General features: G+C 43.9%; 1 protein-coding gene across 4 annotated transcripts in view; it reads right to left on the reverse strand.

The window, feature by feature from the left end:
* Nucleotides 1–6269, reverse strand: part of ELMOD1 (ELMO domain containing 1) — a 44254-nt gene extending 37985 nt beyond the window's left edge. Inside the window, exon 1 of one of the 4 annotated variants that reach the window (XM_048935440.1) lies at nt 6029–6269. The gene's annotated coding sequence lies outside the window, so the exon portion shown is untranslated. The other 3 variants (XM_048935449.1, XM_048935431.1, XM_048935424.1) reach the window with 3 other exon arrangements.
* Nucleotides 6270–15966: the final 9697 nt, after the last annotated feature.

Genomic DNA, 15966 nt, shown 5'->3' on the forward strand with positions numbered 1-15966 from the left:
TCCTAGAGGCACAGCCTGTTTGATGGTATGCATTCAAGCCAATGTTGATATGGATGCGGCTCTGTGAAGGTAAAGTGGGAAAGAGAATAAAAGGCTTGCTCTTATAACTGCCTATTAGAGCTATGGAAAGGGATGACAGTCTCCATGAACACAGGTTTTTTCATACTAAGGTGCCCACTTCTATCAACTGTCTGCCTACCAAGTGCAGGTATTACCAATACAGCAACAAACTGTTGCTGTGTCATGGATAAGTCTCAATACCTGAAGCATTCTGGAAAAAAAAAAAAAAAAAGGAAGATTTTGGGTTTTGTTGTTGTCATTTTTGCTTCATATTTCTTATATAAAGAGTACTAACAATCAGTGGCAAAATTTCATCATCAGCACAATGGCCACAGAAGCCACAATATGCTGACCCCAGTAGCATCACAGTTTTGGGGTCCAAGGAAACTTATCAGTTCATTTTTGGCAAACAGGCACATAATATGTGGCAGAAAGAATACACTGTGGTCTAAGTCTTGTCTGATCAAACTTGTTGCTTTTTATAATGGTATACCTGCTTCAGTGGACAGTGTAAGAGCCACTGATGTCAGCTATCTGCATTTCAGTGAGGTCTTTGACACAGTCACAGAATCACAGAATCACAGAATCACCCGGGTTGGAAGGGACCCCAAGGATCATGTAGTTCCAACCCCCCTGCCTAGCAGGGCCACCAAACATACACATTCAGATCAGGTTGCCCAGGACCCCGTCCAACCTGGCCTTAAACACGTCCAAGGACGGGGCATCCACAACCTCCCTGGGCAGCCCGTTCCAGGGCCTAACCACTCTCCTAGTAAAGAACTTCCCCCTAACATCTAACCTAAATCTTCCCTCCTTCAACTTAAAACCATTTCCCCTAGTCCTGTCCCCCCTAGTCCCCCATAACATCCTTCTCTTCAAGTAAATAAGATATGGATTTCACAGGTGGACTGTTCAAAGGAAGAGGAACTGGTTATAACATCGTACCCAGAGAGTGATGGTCAGTGGCTTAATGACCAAATGGAGATTGGTGACAAGTGGTGTCCTTCAGGGGTCAGTACTGGGATTGGTGCTCTTCAACATCTTCATCAATGACATCAGCAGTGGGATCAAATGCACCCTTAGCAAGTTTGTGGATGACACAAAGCTGTAGGATGCAGTCAAAATGTGCAAGGAACGAGATGCTATCCAGAGAGACCTAGACAGGCTTGAGGAGTGGGCCCAGGTGAAACTCATGAGGTTCAACAAATCCAAGTGCAAGGTCTTGAACATGGATCACGGCAATCCCTGCTATCAGTACAAGCTGTAAGGATGGAGCACAGCCCTGCCAAAAGGAGCTGGGGATACTGGCAGATGAAAAGCTGGACATGAGGCAGCATTGAGCCCTTGACTGCATCAAAGGAAGCGAGGCCATCAGAGCAAGAGAGGTGATCCTGCCCCTCTGCTCTATGCTGGTGAGAGCTCACCTGGAGTACAGCATCCAGACATAGAGTCCTCACTGCAGGAGAGATGCGGACCTGTTGGAGTGCGTCCAGAGGACAGCCACAGAAATGATGCATGGGATGGAACATCTCCCTGTGAGGACAGGCTGAGAAAGCTGGGGCTGTGTACCTGGAATAGAGAAGGTTCCGATTGCAGCCATTTGTTTTCTCGAGGGTGGCCATACGAAAGAAGGGGACAGACCCTTTAGCTGGTTCTGCTTGATAGGACAAAGGGAAATAATTTCAAGCTAAAAGAGAGGAGAATTAGGCTGGAAATAAGGAACAAGTTTTTTACAACAAATGTGGTGAGGCACTGGAACAGGTTGCCCGGAGAAGTGGTGGATGCCCTGTATTCAAGATTCAAGAGATATTCAAGGTCAGGCTGGGGCAGGCTCTGAGCAGTCTAACAGAGCTGTAGGTGTCCCTGTTCATGCCAGGTGAGTTGGACTAGATGACTTTTAAGGGTTCCTTCCAACTCAAGCAGTTCTATGATTCCGTAAGTCCTACACTTGCAACATTGATAACCAGTTGTACTCAGGCTGTTTGTGTAAAGAATGCCTGTTTAGTACCTTCAGAAGATATCAGTTAACTGTGAATGAACTAGCAGCATGGTACAAAGAGATGAGGAGACAGAATCCTGCATGACTCATTTTCTTGGCCACGATATCTCTGAGCATCCATCTCTATGTAGGAAAATACATACCACATGAGCTACAGCTACATCAGCACTTAGCACAGACCAACAGAAATGGCTCTGCCAAGGGAAAAGAAACAACAGTGCCAATCATTTGAAATTGAAACTACATAGTGGAGAGCAGGAGGAAAAGGTGTTTGTTTTTAAACAAAGCACCTGATACTGACATTGGACAAGCTCCAGCCTTGTCTCTGGGACTGGCTGACTGGTAGCAGGCAGGATGCAGTAAGACAGTTCCCAGAGCATGTCCTCCCACTTATGTTCAGGTATTCCCAGACTAGCCCACAATACCAGCTGAAGAAGAAATTAAAAAAAAAAAAAAAAGCAGAGAGAGCTGGAACATTTGCTTCCAAAAGCAGTCTGAGCTAAACCATTAGTATATGCATGTGTATTAAGAAGAAAAAAATGCATGTGAAGTAATGCTGGATGCAGTAACTGATATCAGAAAGGAGATAGCTCACAGGTACATGGTTTCCTATAGTGAAAGTGCTAGACTGTACCTCGCAAATCTTCTCTCACAAGCTGCCATTTCACCTGTTCAATCTACAAGTATTTTTTTTCAAATCCCATCTTTTCACTCTTGCATTTCTCCTATTCTCCATGCTCCTCTGTACATCTGTGACTGTAGCTGGCTGGAACATAACTGAGCACTCAGCCTAGGGACCTGCAGGCAGATTAGCACACATTAAAAACACCGAGCCCAGGCACTTGGTTACAGTCAGGTACGATATTCAGTACAAGTGCTGGAAACTAACTTGTGAAGGGCCTCTCAGCTGCAGCAGAAAGCTGAGAAGTGGTTGCTCACATCTTGTTGGAAGCGAGGGACAGCTCACTTGAGAATGAACTGCCAGGAGTGTTTTAAGCTCACCAAGCTGGTGTGGGGCTCTTAATTGGTTTTGTGCGTGGGTGGATGGGAACTGCTCACTTGATTACAGCTGAGTCTTGAAATCAACATCCTTTACAGGAGACTACATCATCGACGGGGAGTGCTCTGGAGCAGGACTCCTGGCTTCGTTTCTTTGGAGTTCAGTTCTCTTGTAGTGAGACTGCTGAGACCTGAACCAGCACAGGGACACAGGAGAAGGTCTCCAGAGGATGTGTCAGATACTCAGGCTGGCTGCAAACCAACCTGCTAGTGTAAACATATCCATAGTTTGTTTCAAGGCAAAGTCAGACAGGTTAGCTTACCACCTTCAATGTCTGACTTCACCCTGAAAAGGAATGCTCAGGCAGCCCCATACATGATGTGAAGTGACTCAGGAGGCTGCCTCCTGCAGCTCCTGCTATCTCACTTCTCTTTCCACAGCCTGACAGGAGCAAGCAGCATTTCCAGCTCAAGCTTAGGTGCTGCCACACATCTCCCAGCTCAGTGTTGGCACATGGCATGGAGCACAGCTCAGTGCTTGCAGATACTGAGGATGTTAAGCCTGAATCACAGTCTCAGTGCTGTGCTGCCGTGGCCATTCCCTGCATCTCTTCACGTAAGTTTTATTTTTTCGTTTTGTTTTTCTTCAGTTTATCCCCCTTTCCTGACTGGAATTTCACCAATTGTCTTCCTCCCCAGTATTCCAGCAAGACTTGCCTTCTTTAAAGATCAGAGTCTGCTTCCAAAGCCTGTATTCAAGAAAAGTAAATTCTCCCATGCAGTCTTCTGGCCTACATTATAGAGCCAAAGATTCCAAAGGAATGTCATATAAAACAAGCTTTCCAATGAAGAAGAACAAGATGTTCATTAAAAAAAAAAAAAAAAAAAAAAGTCTCATGAGAGAGAACATTAAGCCATGCAAGATCAGATCTCCAGGCAGCCCTGGCTTGCTCTTGCAATTCACCGCTAACACTTCACATGGCCCCCTGGGAGAAATAAAGCTGCCTTGGCTCTGTTTACCACCCGTGCCTGTATGTACAGCTGAACAGGTTTTGCTAACATCGGTTACATTGAGGGACTGTAATTCCAGGTCAAGAGTGACAGAAAGATCACTGAACCAGAGGAGACCCTTGGGCTTACAAGAGCCCAGTGCAATTGCAGCCAATAATAAAATGCTGTCCCACAGCTGTCCCTGAAATGTGGACATTTCAGTTATACACTCAGCCCTAGCAAGTTTCATAGCAAAAAGTATTGTATTATTCATCAGCAAGCCAGCAGGAAAGTTAACCAATGTGTTGTTAGCTCATTTCCTATTGTTTAGTGCTTTCCTGGAAGTATTTTCTACTGTTTTTCTGCCAGCATACATACAGTATCTGATGCTGTCACATGATTTCATTCCTGAAGAACCATAGGCTTCCTGTCTCTAAGCATCTATTAGCCCTGCTGATAAGTCTAGTGCTACAGGAATGTGGGTTTGCACTTGTTTCAGCTGAAATACTGCTGAAAGCAATACACAAATTATGAGAACTGAACAAGGCAGGAGATATTTCTAGATGTAGCTCTACCTATTCAGTTTGGAAACGCAATGTTCCACATAACCAAAAAGTCAAAGAAAAGCAGGCTTTCCCCAAAAGCAGTAAGACTTCTGGATTTGTGTTCCTCAAAAACGTCAAATAAACTCGGGTACAAACAGACTGGTTTCAGGATGAGGAGACGTTTGCATCACAAGCACACCGCTGCCTCAGCTCTTGGAGGCTCTCCCAGCACAAAATGATGCTCTTCAGAAACGCGTAACTGTTTGAAGCGGGAGGTGAATCGCGCGTCAGCAGCGGTGCAGGGGATGATGCGGGTTTAGGGAAGCGATGCCATTTCTCCCATTTCACTTCGGGATACACTGGGCTGGCCGAGGGCGGGGACAGGGGAGAGATGAATGAAAAACCGGGTTTACTAAAGCGTGCGAGCCGCAGAATTAATTTATTTCCAACAGTTGCTAACATGGCTCCTTTGTTCCAAACGCCTTTGTCACAAATCCAGCTACCTGCCGAGCCGGAACGGGACAACGCCGCGTCCCCTTCCGACCCCCTCAGCCGCTCCGCTTTAACCCTTCTCACGGAAAGGCAGGGAAAGCGGCAGCGGAGAGGATGGATCCGGCACGAAGCATCGGTCCCGGAGTTGAACTCGGGATCGCGCGGAACTTCTGCGCTCCATCACCACTCGGGGGTGGGCGCAGCGCCAGCAGAACCCCGAGCCCCTGCGCTCCGCTCCCGGGCCGCGGCGACGCCCAGCAGAGCGGCCTGCGGCGGGCACGGGGTCCTCCCGTGTCCCCGAGGGTCAAAACTTCGCTCCCGGCATCGGACCCGGGCCCGGCCGCCCCGCCCGCCGCCACCCCCGGAGCCGCCCGCGGGCCTCGGGCCGCGCCGCGCCGCCCACTCACCGCGCCGCTACAGCCCCATGGCGCGTCCCGGGCCGCCGTCGCCGGGCGGTGCGGCGCCGAGATCCGGGTCGCCCTGCTCCGCTCCTGCGGCGCCCGGAGAAGGTGAGGAGGAGGAGGAGGAGGCGGCGGAGGAAGGCGGGTGCCGGTGCCGCCTACCGGAGGGCGAAGGGGGGAGCGCCCGCCGCCCAGCCGCAGCCTGAGGGCCGCCCGCACCGCGGCTGCGGCGGGGACCGAGCCCGCCCCGGGGAGGGGAAGGGGCCGGGAGGAAGCTGCCCGTCCCCGGCAGCCCTCTTCAAGGGCAGAGGCTGGCCCCCGGGCGCGTTGTACAGATCCAGGTTGAGATGCGGATGGCATTGAGGCAGCCCGGCCTCCCGCGGGGCAGCGCGCACCTCTCTCCCCTCCGGTCGCCCCCGGCCGCGCCGTACCTGCGTGCCCGCCGCTCCTACGGGAGGGCGGTGCCGTCCCGAGGCCGTGCGGAGGCAGCCGGCCCCGCTCCCGTATCCCAGCACACAGGTCCTTCCTCTCTAGCAGCGTACCTGGAGGACCTCAAAGTTGCGATCTGCTCATCGGGATCGCAGGCGTGCCGGGCTGCGAGGCTCTTCCCTCCAAGAGAAAACTGACCGCCGTCTGAGGTATCCGCAGACGCGTTTGAAGTTGCCCAGCGCCTTAACTACGGCCCGAGGCAGGCGGCCTGCCCACTCTCACCGCCACCCGCATCTGCCCAGATGTGCGCTGGGCTGGGGCAGGCTGGCAGGCCGCGTTCCCGTCCCCACAGTATTCAATAGTCATAGTTTTCGGATGTCCTTTGGAAATGCTAATTAACCTCTTTTTCAAAGTGTTTTCCGTGTCTAACCTGAAAATAGCTCTCTGCATGACTGTTAAAGGGACACAGTTTAATTTCCTCCAAGACTTTTTTTTTTTTTTTCTTCCCCCAGTCATTTCAGTCGCATAATTAACCATAACATTCAAGAAGCTCGGTGAAAACATGAAGGTCATAACGTTACACATTTAATGATGGCTAGGAAATGCTGTTCATGCATCAGCACTGAAGGCAAAACAGGCTGCTGCTGACTCCTGCACTGGAGGAATGCTGTCCCTCTTTCACCTCGGTGCTGATGGCTGCTGCCGTCTGCAGAGCAGCTGCAAGGCAGGGCAAAGCACAGCAGTCTGCTGCAGCCACGCTGCCCATTAGCAGCCGAGCAGCCCCACCAAATACTGGGCATCAGGCAGCAGCCCTCCTGCCTCACCTCTCACTTCAATTACAAACATCCACAGATTTCAAGCTTAATTCCATGCATGAACACAACTAGAAAACTGGTTCCTCTTCTTGGCTCCTGCATCATGGTGACAGTTCTATTTATTGTATTTCGATAAGCTGCTCTCCACTACAGAGCCTAACTTCCCCATTTCTGAACCTGTCAGAAACTGCTCTAGGTAAGAGAAGCCATGCTCAGGGGCTTCAGTAGTTGTTCAAATATGATTTCCAAAGTCTGCTAACAGCATCGTAAGGCACTCATAATTATCCAAGATGCATCATAAGCCAGATCCACACTAACCTTCCTTCCCAGATATCTTACTTTTGTCCACATATGTAGAGGCACTTTAAACATAAGCTGGGAAGGGTCTATGTTTCAAGTCCCTTCCCACTGCAGCAAGGTAGGGGATTAGAACAATGGCCTGGAACTTCCCAGGGCCTCCTGCCTGTTGACTGATACCAGATTGCAGTAACTGGCCATCCGGTGGTCATGCAATGCCATTTCAGCCCTGGAGGAATTCCTGCAAATCCCTTGATACTAAATTGCAGTCTGATGTAACATCTTGAGATGGAATTTACCTGTACTATTTATGCTTCATGCTCATTATCAGGTCCTATGCAAAGTTAAAACTAAACAGCATTTTAAAGCTATCAGTAGCATGGATTAGAGAGCCCTCAGCTCTTCTGATTATCTGCAGTTAGAGAACCTTTTCCTACACCGTACTTCTATTTTAACAGCATAATTATCTTTTATTTGCCATAAATTGAATAAACTGTGCATTGCAGCAGAAGCACAGCCTGTATTTAGAAGTAGAGCATTAGTACACTTCAATGTACAAAAACATTAGAAAAAAACAGATAGGGGACCCCACTAGTTGAGCAATGTCACACTCTCAGCTATAGCCAATACAGCCTGCTGTGAGTAATAAAAACCAGCAAGGTCACCTGCATGATTAATTTAGACTGTTAAAGAATGTGACAGAAGTGACAAAAACAAACAAAAAAAAACACTACAGACAGCAACCTACCTCAGATATTTGTGAAAAAATCAACAGCTCCAGTCCCTCATTGTTTTGGATGGAAGTTCTTGCTGTACAGTTCACTGATAAGGATGAGATCAATAAAGAATACACACGCTGTGCCCTTGTGAAGGACCTGCCTGCCATGCTGTGACACCACGCAGCACTTTTCTCAGAAGTGCCACCCAAGCATTATTAAATGCACCACAAGGAGTTACTCTTCAGCAAATGCTTTCACAGTATTACTATGTTTTGTTTTCTTTTTGACAAGTAAGATTTTTCATTTTTGGGTAATACAGATGGCGGCTAAAACACTTGTACTTATTTTGCTTAAAACAGGTGAAAGGATGCATTTTAACTAACTCCACAATAGTCATAAAAATAGTAAGCAAAGATAAGAAAGAAAAACAACCCCTTATCTACACAAAGGGTTTTTTTTTTTTTTTTTTTTTTACCTCAGCTTCAGAAGCTCAAAGCCTAGACTTTACTAAGGATGAGACATGATCCTCTCAGCATAAATTAAAACTTTCTCAGGCTCAGTTTTCAATCCTCCTCACCTGCCATGGCCTTCAGGGGCCCTTTTGCCAGCTGGGCAGTGCTGGGGTGTGATGAACCACATCACTGCTGTTAGTCATGCTGATAGCAATTCCTGGGAACTTTAGAACAACTGACAGTTTGTATATTTGTTTCACAGTGGTTGATCTTGCTCTGTTAAGCTGGGTGTAATTTAAGGGACCACAGTACATTTGGCAATTGGTGACAGTGCTGTGTGTTTAGAAGAAAATTGCTGTAATGGAAGCATACTGCTAAGTATAATGATGCTTGTGATATCAAAGGAACAGTAATGGATTAAGTACTGCAGGACTGACTGTTGTGTTTCTTCGTTACACTGACTGAGCTGATCAAAGTTTTTGCTTGTGGGAAAAGCTCTGTATTACATAGGCTTTGCTTTCTCCTTATACCTTTTCTTGCTCGAAATCATGAAGTCTGATTTCAGTTTAAATGGCTGTGCTCTCACTCTGCATGAAAATACATCTCTTGTCAACTGAAAACCTATGTTTTATATGAAGCAGTGCTGAAGAACTCTGTAAGAAATGGCCAAATGCTAGTATGAGCAGAGGAGGCTTTCCAAAGCTGGTAGCAGCTGACAACAGAACACTGTAATTAGCAAGTCTGATGCTAATGCACTTGTCAAGATGTTCAGAGACGAATCAAGCTCAGATTACCTGAGGTGTAGAATGCCATCCAGGAAACACCCAGCAGTACCTTCTGGGAGGTGTCATGTGGTGAATGGGATGCTCACGTAGAAGAGCAGATGGGAGGGCATTTGTCTGAGTCCAGCTTATTGCTGTTCGAAGCACGTGCACTTGGGGTGTGAGCTCCCTACTAGATAAAAAGGTCAGTGAGAGTTGAGGGGAATCTGAACTCCAAGAGGCTGCTAGTGGGAGCAGGAATTCCAGGAGAGGCATGTTAGCTATTGAGCTCTAGGGAAAGGTGTCCATAGTAAACAGTTTTCTGTGCTATGTGTGCAAGACAGGTGTTCCCAGTCCAGTTATTGATCCTACATCATCATAGCCAGAAACTTTTAAATGTTCGCTTGAAGCCTTCTAGTTTACATTTAATAAATGAAAAGAAATATAAGAGATGTGAAAACAGGACTGTTGGAGATCTATGCAAACCTGTAAATGATTTGCTTATATTTGCTTATATCAAAGACTTGTTGCACTTTTTGAGCCTTTCATCTTAGGATCCTCGTGCTAGTTGGGTTAGCATCTCTCTTTTACATCTGATAGTGATAGTGTACAATATGCGTTCAAGCATTTTGTTTTTACTCTGTGTAATCATCCACGCTGAGATTTACTGTGTGTGGCCTGTGGTTTGTAGTTCATTTCTCCCCATTCCAAGCACTGCCCAGGTAATGATCCTGAATTATGTGATGCAGTCAGAGATTCCTTTCTTTGGTCTACACGTGCTGACTCCATTCCTGGGACAGTGTCCAGTGTAATTACCTGCAGACATCCTGCCCCCAGAGTGCACTCTTACAAATGAGTTGCAGAACACTATGGAAATGTGTTATAAAGAACTATCCTGCTGAGGTAAAGAGAAGGATGGGATGAGAGAATATATTTCCAAACCTTAGCTTCTATAATTTTGTTGCTTAAGAAATCTGTTCCCCTTGATAAAATCTATTTTCTTCTAGTGAAATCATTGTGATATTTGGTATTTGTGTCAACATTCTGCTTTGAAATACTGAACGGCTGCGAATTATCTGTGTCTAGCTCAGGACAAGCATCAAATACAGAAAAGTCCTGAGACGTGTATTACGTGACTCTCATGCATTGATATTATAGCAACGAAAGCAGTCTGCACATAACCTTCATGATCATTTCTGAAACCTCTCTTCTTGTTATTTTATTTATTTACCGTGCCACAATTGGTTTCACTTGTATTTCTTTTACTGAAGATGCCATAAAACTTAACACAGGAGGCAATAACAAAAGCAAGTAGATGACGATAATATGGGAGATGAAGTATGTCAGGCTTACTCATACAGCCTTCTGAGAGATGACAGCTAAGTGCAGCAGCCAATATGTTCATTTAGTTTACCCATCTCTTGAACCAAAGAATTCTATCAGAAAGGTCTTCCTATGAATTAAAAGCATTTAATGTTAGAATGTTTAAATTTAACTAATTGTATTTGGTATTTCCATATAGAAGTAGAAGAGAGAAAAAAATGATGTAGACAAGTATTTTGATTATTTTATTAAAATAAAAGTACTTGCTTTTTTATCTTAATAAAAATGAGCAAACTTGAATACACTGATTTGTATCAGACTCTGTTCTAATATTATTCACTAAGATACCAATCACATTATGCATGCATGAAGAAGAAAGATTTATATTTATTATATATATATATTATATTTATATATATTCTTTGAAACAAATTTTGATCAAGGGAAAAAGAACATTCTTCATTCTTCTTTTCATGTATCCATTGCAACTCCTCAAATCAATAGTCTGACTGCATATGCTGCATTTCATTCAAGGATCACCAGGTGTTACACAAACAATGATTCATAAAGATTCACAGCCACTGACAAGTTATGTAAATATTTATCCAAACATCAAGCTGATTGGCAAATTGAGTCACAGAGAAGTGGTGTGATGAAAAACTTGCAACTTCTGTATTTTTTAGATGTGCTGAATATGTGTACAGATCCAGAGAAGTCAATGAATACTGGATTACAAGAGCAGCAAGTGGGGTGACATGAATAAACGGTCATGTTTCAAGATTTCAGCTGAAGTTGCTTTATGCATGGTTGCACAGCTATTCCACCAAATAACATGAATCTATTGCATGAACAAAAGCTAATGAGACCTCTTAAGATGATGCCTGAGAGGGGCTGAAAGTACGGAGCCCCAGCCTAAGGAACACATGGCGATATTTTCTTCAGTCCTATTGGAGAACTGAGGATCTGCTTTATAACGAAAACACAGAAGACTGAGAAAACTTTTAATATTACTTATTTATATGTAAACAACACTATGCATTTAAAAATAAGCTTAGCAGATTGTTTCTGGACTGCAAGTGCGATATGCTTAAAAATGCATTGACTGATGAAGTAGACAAATTCACTGCCTGATATTCCATAATTGTCCTTTCAGTACATCCATGCCCTGAAGGATAATTGTGGAAATGATTTCCAAGGAGATGCAGGAGAGCAGACTGCCTGCCTAGTACAGATATCAGGGAGGATCCCTGTACAGGATTGCTTTCTGAACGCCTACCAAATCCTAACTGCTTGTGACAGAACTGGGTTTTGCCAGGTTAGTGTAAGATTTTGACTGTAGGGCCAGGAGAGAATAATATAATTCAACAAGCAATTCCAAAAAATAATGCTTCCTGTCTCATTGAGAGAAACAGCTGTAAAAGGCAAGAACATGGTGTTAAAGCTTAAATGAAAATATATGTTCAGTAATTTGGTGGGAGATCAATATTTTGTGTCATTCTCTCAGTACTGTACAGTATTGTTCTGTACGGTATTGTTCTGCACTTTCCAATGCCTTAGAAATTACACCAGACTAGCACAAGACTTAGACTGGCTGAATTGCACAGAAAGAGTCAGCTGAGCAATGGAGGCAGCATTTCCTATTTAGTATAGGGCTAACAGGGGACTAGGAATTTTTTTTTGAGAAATGTTCCCAGCAGTAATATATAGATTTAATAATCGCCAAGCCTGAAGTAGATGGTCCATGAATGTGTGATGTTGTATTGCAATTGTACAACATCTTCAAATAAAAATGTGATGATAGAGGTGCATGGAGCCTGATGAGAAACTAACAGTGGCCTATTGCTTCATACTGAAGACCCTTGTTCTAGAGCAGCAGGAATACCATTACTACTCTTACAGCAGAGGAGATGAGGCTTTGGAAAGATTTAAAACCCTAACTGTTTAGGATTGCTTGTGGTCAGAGAAAATCCAGAACATCAAAACTGAGGGTAAAACAAATGCCTGCAGGGTATGATTTGATCAGTATTGATGCATGTGGGATTTTGGATGTCAGGTGCCCTTCTTTGAGAGGTTTTACATGAGCAGAAAAAAGCTGTCAGCAGACAGCATTTAAATAGCTGTATTGGGAGATTTTAGGTGATCTTCATGTATATTATGCATTCCAGTAGTTGTGCCTTGGGAACTTAAATCTCTTAGAGTCTTCCTTAATCAAATGAGAAAATTCTCTGTCGATATTTGTGTGCACACGTCAGGAACCTTGCGAGAGCTGGAGATCTGTAGTGGCAGTACTAGTAATTGAAGTTCTTCAGACCTGCAGTGTGCACATCAGAGATGCAGTCATTTCTGTCTTGTGCCTGAAAGTTCTGAAGAATGTTCTGAGGACATTCCAGGAAGACATCAAATGTTTTAGTTTATTGCAGCCTCCAGGACTGTGCTCCCTGGTCTAGTGACACGTCTTTGGAGACCCAGCAGTACAGGAACACTTTTGCAGCGTATCCAGCAGTGGAAGTTAAAACAATTCCTCCCTCCCAAGTTTAACAAGACGTATGCTTATGTTCCATTAATGCAATCTTACTGCATAGCAGAAGTGCTAAATTCAATTAACCACTATCCAAACCTGAACATTCGCTGACCTTCTAAACAATCTGGATGATGAGATCTGTACTTGTACCAATACAGAGCTGAAAATCTTCCTGCTCAAAAACTCAGAAGAAGATACAACTATCATTATGTCAAAGAAACTTGCTCCACAGTAGAATGATACCTCATAGAGACTTTTGCTGATAGTGAATGCATGGATAGCCACACATTTGTAACAAAAAAGCGTTGCCAAATTTTACAATGTTCTTGTGAGATTTATGCAGTTACATGTGTTTCTTAAAGTTCTGATTCTAAAGATTTCAGAAAAAAAACAGCTTTTATTAAAGGAAAAAATATATGTATTCCAAAGTCTTGTGTTTCAGGAAAAAAAAAAAACCTTACAGTGATGCAGAGACTGTAGCTAAAATCAGAAAGCATAGTAATGTTATTTGAAGTTTTGAATCTCCTGAGAATGAGTAATTTTTGTTTACTAGTATTTGAAAATAAGGATAAGTTCTGCCTTCATGGTAATAACTGGCACAGCTCCCATTGATTTCACTGGGTCTAGAATTCTCCTTGTCTCTTTTCTAGGTCTTATGCATTTGGTAAATAATTTCAAAAACTGGATTTTTGGGTTGTTTTTCTGTGTTTAGAAAGAAATGCAAAATGTAGCATTGAACACTACAAATACGAAATCAAAGTGACATGCAGCACAGAGCCAGCCTTGCTATCTTCCTGAAAAATGTAAGCCTTTGGCATTGCAGAGGTTTGTTATGGAGAATGTTACTATTCTAAGTGGCAGCAGTGGCACATTTTGAATTTAGGTCAACAGATACTTGTCAAAGTCCCTAACTATTACACGAATGCTACCCTAGAACAATCCATCTGTGTCTTATCGCTGACTATCGTGCTCCTCTACATTACCGCTCTTGAGTGATTTTGAGGAGGATTTTGTGCTAAGAGGTTTCTTATTTCTGTAACGAACTGTTATCCTGAAACATATCCTATTTGTCATGATTCTTAAATAGCAGCATCTTAAATCAAGAGACTTAATACAACAAATCCTACTATTTTGCTGTGATTTTCTTTTAATTGGGTTTGAAAGTGATGGAAATCCAGTGTGATCACATCAGGCTACAGCATGGCTTGGACTGCATTAGCATATAAGGAAGTAAGATTGTCTTTCCACGTATGGATCAGTAACCTCTATTCTGCTGAAGGAAACAGAAGTGTTGTTATCTGTTTACTTACTATCATTTGAAGTGGATAGGGAATAGGCAAACAGCTAACAACATAGGGAATACTTTTAATCAGAGACTGTAATCACATAAATGCAAATGCTTTTTGAATCCCTGTGAGATTTTTGTGGGTTACTCAGCGACAGTATCATTAACCATACGGAGATATATTTTAACATGTGGTCAATAAGCACAGTGGTATCTGTAGGAGTCTGTGCTCATGTTAACTCTAGCATTAGAGCAGACTGCAAAATGCCTAGGGCTTAAACTGTAAAGGGAATAGAAGTTCTGATATGATCAAAATAAGCTTATATCAAAAACACAAAAACAAAACACGCCCAGTCTTTAATTTTTTTTTTTTTTCCTTTTAATTGGTGGAATTTTCTTAGGTGTGAATGTTGTTTATGGAGGTAAAATTTCATTGTGTTTACAAGGGAAAAAATCATAGAATCATAGAATGAAAGAATGGCCTGGATTGAAAAGGACCGTCACGATCATCTAGTTTCAATCCCCCTGCCATGGGCATGGCCGTCAACCACTAGACAAGGCTTGGTTATTCCAAGGTTATTCAAGGTTATTCCAATCTACATCCCAAATTCTTGACTCTATTAACCATAAAGAAAAGAGGTACACAGTAATTCTTTCCTCCCCCAGAAAGCAATTTTGAAAAGAATAAGGCTGAATAAACCCAAATGATGGTGGGAGAATACAGGATGAGCTGCCAGAATCCCTTGGTTTGTTCTCTGAAATATAACAACCCACTAAGCCTATGTTATATTTCTCATCCACCATCAGTGCATGTGTCCCAGGGGGATAAAACACAATAGACAGCCAAGTACAGGAACTGGGAGCCCACGCATTCAGGGCTTTGAATCAGAATGTGGGCACTCAACAAAAACAACCTTTGGGCAGGTATTTTCCACTTGTCAGAACAAACTGGTAATGAAGTACAAACAGAATTAATTAAAATTATTCTTTTAGTAGATTTCAGGTTGCATGCTTTCCAGAGTTGTGAGCCTCAGAGAATATTCTGATAGAGAAGCGGCTGATGGCACTCTGAGGATTTTCTTTCCCCCATTCATTCTGGCTTATAAAAAGACATGATAATGCTAATATTTACAGTCTGTAAGAATTAACAAACTCCCTGCAATACTATTACTAGGTAGGCATTTGACATGTTGCTTAATGAGTTGCATGGGGGAGATTCAGGTTGGACACTGAGAGGTGCTTCTTCTGAGTGATCGGGCACTGGAGCAGGCTCTTCAGGGAAACAGTGGAATTATCATCCCTAGAGGTGTTAAAAAAATGTATCGATGTGTTTTGGTGAGAAGCGTTGGTGGTGGGTAGATGGTTGGACTGGATGATCTTGGAGGTCTTTTCCAACCTTGGTGATTCTTTAATCCTATGAATATTCACATTGTATGTGTGAGAAGACTAAATCAGAAGAATTGTGCTGTCACAATGCTTTGTGTGTCCAGCATGGGTCAAAAATGGAAAGTGATGGAGGGCCACTGACAGGTGGAAGAAGGAAGAAGGATCTCCTTTCTGACCACAAACTATCTTCACAGGCTGGGATACATGACCTACCAGCCTCACATCCTTTGTGTGCTTGTACCTGCCGCACGTTAGATAGCTGTGTTCCCAGGACAGGTCACGGTGGGTGCCCCAAAGGAGACAACTCTTTTTTCCTGGGTAAGCAGAGCCCCTCCTAACTGCATGGGAAGACTAATCCAGAGCATGGATCTGGGACAAAGTCACAAAGCTGGCTTCTGAGTGCATGTCTACAAGGCTCATTGGCTGCCCTGCATGCTACACACCGGGGAATCCCACATCTAATTTATCTTGAAAAAGGTTGACTATCCACAA

The sequence above is a fragment of the Lagopus muta genome, chromosome 1, assembly GCF_023343835.1.
Source record: "Lagopus muta isolate bLagMut1 chromosome 1, bLagMut1 primary, whole genome shotgun sequence".
NCBI lineage: Eukaryota > Metazoa > Chordata > Aves > Galliformes > Phasianidae > Lagopus > Lagopus muta.